General features: G+C 42.9%; 1 pseudogene; it reads left to right on the top strand.

The window, feature by feature from the left end:
- Positions 1-470: 470 nt before the first annotated feature.
- On the top strand, positions 471-1,354 carry LOC104990227 (annotated as a pseudogene).
- Positions 1,355-8,281: the final 6,927 nt, after the last annotated feature.

Genomic DNA, 8,281 nt, shown 5'->3' on the forward strand with positions numbered 1-8,281 from the left:
ACTATGCTGCTGCCGCTGCGCTGCTGCTAAGTCGCTTCAGTTGAGTTCAAGTCTCTGAGACCCCATAGACGGCAGCCCACCAGGCTCCCCCGTCCCTGGGATTCTCCAGGCCAAGAACACTGGAGTGGGTTGCCATTTCCTTCTCCAATGCATGAAAGTGAAAAGAGAAAGTGGAGTCGCTCAGTCGTGTCCGACTCTTCGCGACCCCATGGACTGCAGCCTACCAGGCTCCTCTGTCCATGGGATTTTCCAGGTAAGAGTTCTGGAGTGGGTTGTCATTGCCCCACCTGAGAGCAACCGAAATCCCCGCAGCCTGCCGGCGGTTGATGGCTGGACACTGCCTGGCAAAGGCTTTAGCCCCAGCGTTTCTCTCTGTGGCCTTGGCCTCTGCGGCAGTCAGACCCAGAAGCTGCCCCATCTCAGGCGGCTGGAGCCCATTTTCCTCACACGGGTTTCCTCCGAATTTCATCATGTCAGTTTCAAACAGCGCTGGTGATAAGCCCTTCAAGAAGGCCCGGACGTCACCATATCCGGGCTCTCAAGTGGAGCGAAGCCAGGTTTCCAACGAGAAGGTGAGCTGGCTGGCTGAGTGGCCAGAGTACAAGCTTGTCAAGTACACTTCTGGTCAGTCTTGGCGGGACCAAGGCGGGCAGACCCTCTTTGGGGTGAAACTTCTCTCCCAAATTTAAGGAAAAGGAAGGGCCTGTTGAGAGAAGGAGCCAGAACAGTTGGTATGAGGTTGAACATGGTAGACCTAGAAATCCTGCAGGTGGGACAGGCCTGGTTGGTTGAGGGGTTTGGGGGCGCTGGGGCCCCAGTCATGCTGCAGATCCCATCTTAACATGGTGGGAAAAGGACAGCAAGGGAAATAAAGTAACCCATCCTGTTTCTGGGAGAAACATCCTGCAGTTTGTAGCCATCCAAAGGAAGGGCTGTGGGGAATGGGCCATCCCAGTGGGAATGGTGGATCCAGGAGAGAAGATCAGTGCTACACTGAAGAGAGAACTTGGTGAGGAAGCCGTGAATTCCTTACAGAAGTCCAGAGCAGACACACAGGAGCTGGAGAAGCAACTGCACAAACTATTCAGCCAGGAACACTTGGTGGTCTACAAAGGCTACGTTGATCATCCCTGGAACACAGATAGGGCATGGATGGAGACAGAGGCTGTGAACTATCATGATGAAACAAGGGAGGTCATGGATCTTCTGCCCCTGGAAGCTGGCGATGATGCCGAGAAAGTGAGATGGGTGGGATATCAATGATAAACTCAAGCTTTATGCCAGCCACTCCCAATTTATTCAACTTGTGGCTGAGAAACGAGGTGCCCACTGGAGTGAACACTACCATGAGTAGTGGCGTGGAGTCTCCTGTAAGCCAGAAGCCTTCAGATGAATACAGGTAGATAAGAAGCAAACGGCCCAGAACTCACATTGAACAGGTCAGGGAGGATCATTGATTTTGGTGATGATTTCCCAAACTGTTCACAGGCTGGAGGCTTTGTATCAGGTAATAACACTAGACTCATATGGAGAAGTGGAATCACAAGTGTTGGCTTTCCAACTGGAAGAAGAATGTAGTCACCTGTTGAATATGTTACATACATGGCTTTAACCAAATTATACAACTAATGCTCTTTGAAGAATTACAGGTAAAAGAAAGATACATTTTTATCCACCATATCCTCTACTTTTCATCCTGCTTGCATTTGTCAATTCTTTCTTTTGATGTGTTAGACTGTGGTTTAACTTTAATGTATAATCTGAGTTTTAGAATACCATTTATTTTTCAAATTTAGCTTTATGTGATCTTATATTCACAGCTTTCAAGTACAGAAGTGCTCTGGTTATTCTTGTTTTTAGAACCTTCAGTTTTATGGGAAAATTCCATCCCTATTTTAGTCCATAAGGATCAAGTACTTATGAACCAGAAAAAATATGCAGTGACAAAATGAGTTTAATATCCAGCCTTCTCTCTGGTTATCACAGCTGTTTGTTCTGAACAGAGTGGACTAAGCTAAAGACATTTGTTTCATCTCAGAAGACCCTACAAATGCCATTTCCTGTCAGGAAGGGGTCTACCCCTTGATAATCACCAGTGAAGGGATCCCAGTAGCAAGAAATAGGCCAGAAATACATTTCTTCCCTGTCTTGTCACCTAAAACAAGCCAGTTTTAACTTTATTTGTATGTAATACAATATATGGAAAATTAACTCAAACTATGGTAATGAGACTTTTATAGCTAAAGGAGAAAACTATTTGTAGTTTTGTAGGCATTGATAATCTCATAAGAAAACACTATTGTAGGCATTGATAATCTCATAAGAAAATACTTCCATAATCATAGCTAACACTTACATTCCACTTACTATGTGCACATACTCTTGTAAGTGCCTTATTATAGTGATTTATTTATTCCTAAGGATTCCCCTAAGAGGAAGAAGGTACTTTTTTTTTCTATAATATCTTTTATTATTTTTAAAAATTAATTAATTTATTTTAATTGGAGGCTAATTACTTTACAATATTGTAGTGTAGTGATTTTTGCCCTACATTGACATGAATCAGCCATGGTTGTACATGTGTTCCCCATCCTGAATCCCCCCCTGCCACTTCTCTCCCCATCCCATCCCTCAGGGTCATCCCAGTGCACCAGCCCTGAACACCCTGTCTCATGCATCGAACCTGGACTGGCGATCTGTTTCACATATGATAATATACATGTTTCAATGCTATTCTCTCAAATCATCCCCCCCTCGCCTTCTCCCACAGAGTCCAAAAGTCTGTTGTTTACATCTGTGTCTCTTTTGTTGTCTCGCATATAGGGTCATCATTACCATCTTTCTAAATTCCATGTATATGCGTTAATATACTGTATTGGTGTTTTTCTTTCTGGCTTACTTCACTCTGTATAATAGGCTCCAGTTTCATCCACCTCATTAGAACTGATTCAAATGCATTTTTTTAATAGCTGAGTAATACTTCATTGTGTATATGTACTACAGCTTTCTTATCCATTCATCTGCTGATGGACATCTACGTTGCTTCCATGTCCTGGCTATTATAAACAGTGCTGCGTGTCTCTTTCAATTCTGGTTGGAGGAAGGTACTCTTACCTCACAGGCTTGGCTCTCTAGGGAGCAGACTCAGAGAGGGTGATTGACATTGTAAGAATGTTTCTCAGGGAGAGGTCTTGGGATCCACTCTTGGGGAAGGGAGGAGAAAGAAGCAGGGTTGGGAAGGATGAGATGTTGAGGTGGAAGCCTAGTGAAGCCCTCAGTCCACCCCATAGGGAGCTCTGGAGCTGGGAAGGCTCTACCAGCTGCCCTGAATTAGGGCCAAGGTTCAGGCCTTGATACTCTGTTGATCAGTCACTGGATGTGGGCTGCCCAGGGAAAGGGGTGTGACCTAAGGAGAGACCATTTCCTCGGCCAAGGCCATGTCCAGAGAGGGTTCCCAGATGAATAACATCTTCTGGTAACAGTCCCCAGCAACTGAGAAGGGGAATCTGCAGAAGGCAAGGGTTAGGCACCACAGGGTCCACTACATATCGTCCCCCTGGTTTACAGATGATATGACTGAGGCACAGAAGAGTCACGGAACTTGCCAGTTATACCACCAGTGAGTGATGGAGGCGGGATTAAAGCACAGATGTGGGGGCTCAGCAGCCCATCCCTTTGACCACAATACCACAGTCCCTCCAATCTGGAGGGTAAAAAATTCGCCTGCAATGCAGGAGACCCTGGTTTGGTCCCTGGGATGGTAAGATTCCCTGGAGAAGGATATGGCAACCCACTCCAGTATTCTTGCCCAGAGAATCCCATGGACAGAGAAACCTGGTGGGCTACAATCCATGGCGTCGCAGTTGGACACGACTGTGTGACTAACCCTTGGAGTCCCCGGGTGCCCTGTGTTCCTTTAAGACAGAAAAGAAAAAGAAATCACCACGACATCTCTTTCTACAAGCACATTTGGTCAGAAATCCTTTTTCTAAACCTGAAGGACATGTGCATGGCTTCATTTATTTTCCTCTTGAAGGATGTTGCATTTACACGGGTGATGACAGCTGTAAAAGCATTCACCCCTGGATGCCCACCATTGTTCATGCTCAGGAAAAAATTTAATACATTGCTTTTCTTTGTAAATTCTATAACTGCTTGTTTTAAGGATGGAATCATCTGTCCTATATATAGTCTCAACTCAGTAACTTTTCCAGGTTAGATATGCTCCCAGTCTTTATTTGAATAATTGGGGTACCTGGTTCGTCTAACATTATTTTGAACTTTCCTAAACCTACATCATTATTTTTTTCAAAATGTAATAAGCTTCTAAAAAAAATATATATATATATATATATTTACACACACACACACACCATAATCATTGCAAAGACCTGAAATGATGAAGGTCTAGTGTCTTAAACTTAATGTATCCAGGACAGAATTTTTGATTTTTTTCCCCCAAGAAAACTATTCTTCCATTACTCTTCCAAGGTAATTGGCACTAAAATCCACCCAAGTTGCACCAGAAAACAAGGAATTATCCTAGATTTCTTGCTTTCTTTCACCTCCCATATTCAATCCATCTGCAAAGTTTAGCTCCACCTTCAACACAGTGTATCTGGAATCACTCACTGCTTTCCACCCTCACCGACCACCCCTATCAAGCCACCACCCTCCTTCTCTAAGACTATCCTATTTGACTCCTGACAGGCTCTCCCCCTCCCATGCTTATCCTCCTACAGTTCATTCTTCACAAAAAATGAAATGACCTTTTTAAGAATGTCAGTCGTGTGTCCCACCTATCTTGAAACGATCCAGTTGTTTCCTTTTTTACGTAAAACCCAAACTGTTTACCCAGGCCTACCTCTTACGGGTGATGCCTACACTCTGGTCTGACTGAGTCACATTCCACCCTGCCTAGTCAAGCCTTTCTCTTCCTGCCATTCTTCATATTTGCCCTGGTTCTTCCCTGTCTAGAATACCCTTCCATATCTTCACAAAGCTGGTTCCTTTCCGTCAGATCTCATTCAAATAACACTTCCCAGAAGAGTTTTTCCAGTCACATAATCTGAAGTAGCTTGTCCAGTCCATTTTACTCCTTTACCCTGTTTTATTTTCCACATAGTGTTTAGCACCAGCTGAAATTATCCCATATATTTCTGTCAATTTACATGAGAGTCTAGAGATTTTTCTGTCTTGTTGACTAGTATACCACCAATGTCTAGAATACTGCCTGGCATGTCAACACAGTATTTGCTGGTATTAACAGTTTTTTTAAAAACGTGTACGTGTGTGTCTATGTATGTACGTGTGTGTGTGTATGTGTGTGTGTATTGTGTGTATACATATGTTAGCTGCACCGGTCTTTGTTGCTGCACACAGGCTTTCTCTAGTTGCAGGGAGCGGGGACTAGTCTTTGTTGCAGTGTGCAGGCTTCTCATTGCCATGGCCTCTCTTGTTGCAGAGCATAGGCTCTAGGTGCCTGGGCCTCAGCAGTCGCAGCACACAGGCTCAGTAGCTGCGGCTCTCGGGTTCCAGAGCACATGGAATCCTCCAGGACCAGGGATCAAACTCGTGTCCTGTGTGTTGGCAGGCAGATTCTTATCCACTGTGCCACTAGGGAAGTCCCAACAGTTTTTTATATACTCTCCTCTCTTTAAATAAAAATTATAAATGTGATCACAGTACCCTTGGCCTATCTTTTTTATTTAAAAAGATTTTTATCTTGAAATAATTTTAGACTTAGAAAAAAATTGCAAATATATTACACAGAGTTCCCATATAACCCTTCACCCAGCTTCTACAAATATTAAGAACTTATTTATATAGTACAATTATTGAAACCTAAAATTAGCATTGATTTAATATTTTTACTACTAACTAATCTACAGATCTTATTCAAACTTTGCTAATTGTTCCACTAATGTACCTTTTCTGTTCTAGAATCCGAATTCCGTTTAATTGTCATGTCTCTTTTATTTCTTCCAATTTTGTAAAGAGAAGTGAAGTCGCTCAGTCATGTCTGACTCTTTGCGACCCTGTGGACTGTAGCCTACCAGCCTCCTCCATCCATGGGATTTTCCAGGCAAGAGTACTGGAGTGGGTTGCCATTTCCTTCTCCAGGGGATCTTCCTGACCCAGGGATCAAGCCCCAGTCTCCTGCATTCAGGCAGATGCTTTACCATCTAAGCCAATCTTGTAAAGTAGCTCAATTTTTTTTTGTCTTTCATGACCTTGACACTTTTCTAGGTACTGGCTGGTTTTTTGGTTCTGTTTTGTTTTTTAACTAGAATGTTCCACAATTCCACAATTTGGATTACTCTGACATTTTATTATGCATTGATCAAGGTAATGCATTTTTTGTATGAATACCATATCCGTGATGTTGTTTGGCTAACATTTTATATTAAAAAAATTAAGGTAAAATTCTTGGTGTAATCACTACCAGATAGTAAATCAGTATATGCTCTAAACTGTGGAATTTCCAACCACCTTGTATTACTTTTAGCCTGTATTTTAATATTTTTATGTGTTTTTGTGCACATGCATGCACAATCAAATATATGTATGCTAACCCTCCCACCCCTCCTCTGAAGAGAAGTAACTAGGAAGCTCTGAATTTCATTCATTATCTTCTCTATCATCTTCCTTCAAGTTCCAGGGGTGACAGTCAAATACTGTGTATCCCACTGTTACCTATTTCTACAAAAAAAAAAAAAAAAAGCCCTGCAAACCATCCCAAAACACAGTGGTTTAAAACAAAAATATCAAGTTTGTGAGTCTGAAGGTGGACCACAAGGGCAGGACTTGACTGTGGTTTTCCTGGTCATGACTGGACTCATGTCTGAGAGTTGGCTGTCTTTTGGCTAATCTAGGATGAATTTGGGATGATGAAAGAGACACTACTCTGCACCACAGGTCCTTCACCTCTTATTAGGCTAGTCCAAGCATGTCCTCACGGCAATGGCCACGGAGCACAGGTCAAATGGAAGCATGCAAGGGTTCTTGAATCCCAGACTCAGGACTGGCACCAAACCATCTCCCTGCATTCTATTAGAAACAGCAAGTCATAAGGTGAACCCAGATTTGATGGGTAGGAAAATGACTCTGTCTTTTCAGTGAGAGGAAGTGAACGGCCACGTGGCAAAGGGCATGGATACAGATGTGAAGTACTGAGGCCATGTGAGCACTCAGGAGTCCAACATCTGCTGTGCCTTTTAGCAGTTTCATTGAAATAAAATCCACACACCATACAGCTCACTCATTTAAAATGTATCATTCGGTGGTTTTAACTATATTCACAAGGTTGTGCAACCACCACAATCACCTTTAGAACATTTTCATCATCCCGTCAAGAAGCTCCATGGTCACAGAACTCCATTACAATTTCTTCTTCTTTTTTTTTCTTTTTTTGAAGCCAAAGACTGTATCTTAATCATTTTTACATCTCCAGTGTCTAGTACAGGGTTTCTTCCACAGTGCTAGTGCTAAGTCGATTCAGTCATGTCCGACTCTTTGTGACCCTATGGACTGTAGCCTGCCAGGCTCCTCTGTCCATGGGATTCTCCAGGCAAGAGTACTGGAGTGGGTTGCCATGCCCTTCTCCAGGGTGTTCCACAGTAGGTGCTCAATAAATGTCTGCCAAAAAAGAATTGACGAACTAGCAGGTTTTGCCTGCTCAACCCCGAAGTTTACCTACTAACACTTCTCAGGATTCTAGTGTCAGTCCAGAAGTGTTTGTTTTGGTGCAACTTTCTGCCACTTCCTCCCCCTGGCAAGGGTTGGGCAATTGCTCCCTTTGATGAATCATTTCCAGTTACTGTCAGCATGCTGCTGAACGTTCTTTTTTCTTTTTATCAGGGTTTTTATCAAACAGGATGACAAACGGTGAAAGTAAAATTGTAAGTAATTACGAAGTCATTCGGTGGTGAGGCTTGTTTCATCCCTTGCTTAAAGTTTGGTACATACTGTTTCTGGGCACCTCCCTTGTCCTTTCTGTGTGGTAATAGCAGGTAACGGGTACATTTACTCTGTGCCAGGCACTTTGCATGTATTATCATTGACGCTTTCTTATCAGAGCCAAATGAAACATTTTCAGACAGCCTTCTATTAAGCCAAGACAAATTTATCTGTGCCACTTCAAACTAGCAGCTTTTTGAGAGCAGAGGCTGTGCTTTCCTTGTTTTTTCATCATCTCCTATGGCTGCATATGTATTTAATAAGCTCCCATTTTCTCCTTTCTTATTTAAAAAATTTAGAGTGAAGGAAGGAGTCAAATACA

The sequence above is a fragment of the Bison bison genome, unplaced genomic scaffold (assembly GCF_000754665.1).
Source record: "Bison bison bison isolate TAMUID 2011002044 unplaced genomic scaffold, Bison_UMD1.0 scf7180017864172, whole genome shotgun sequence".
NCBI lineage: Eukaryota > Metazoa > Chordata > Mammalia > Artiodactyla > Bovidae > Bison > Bison bison.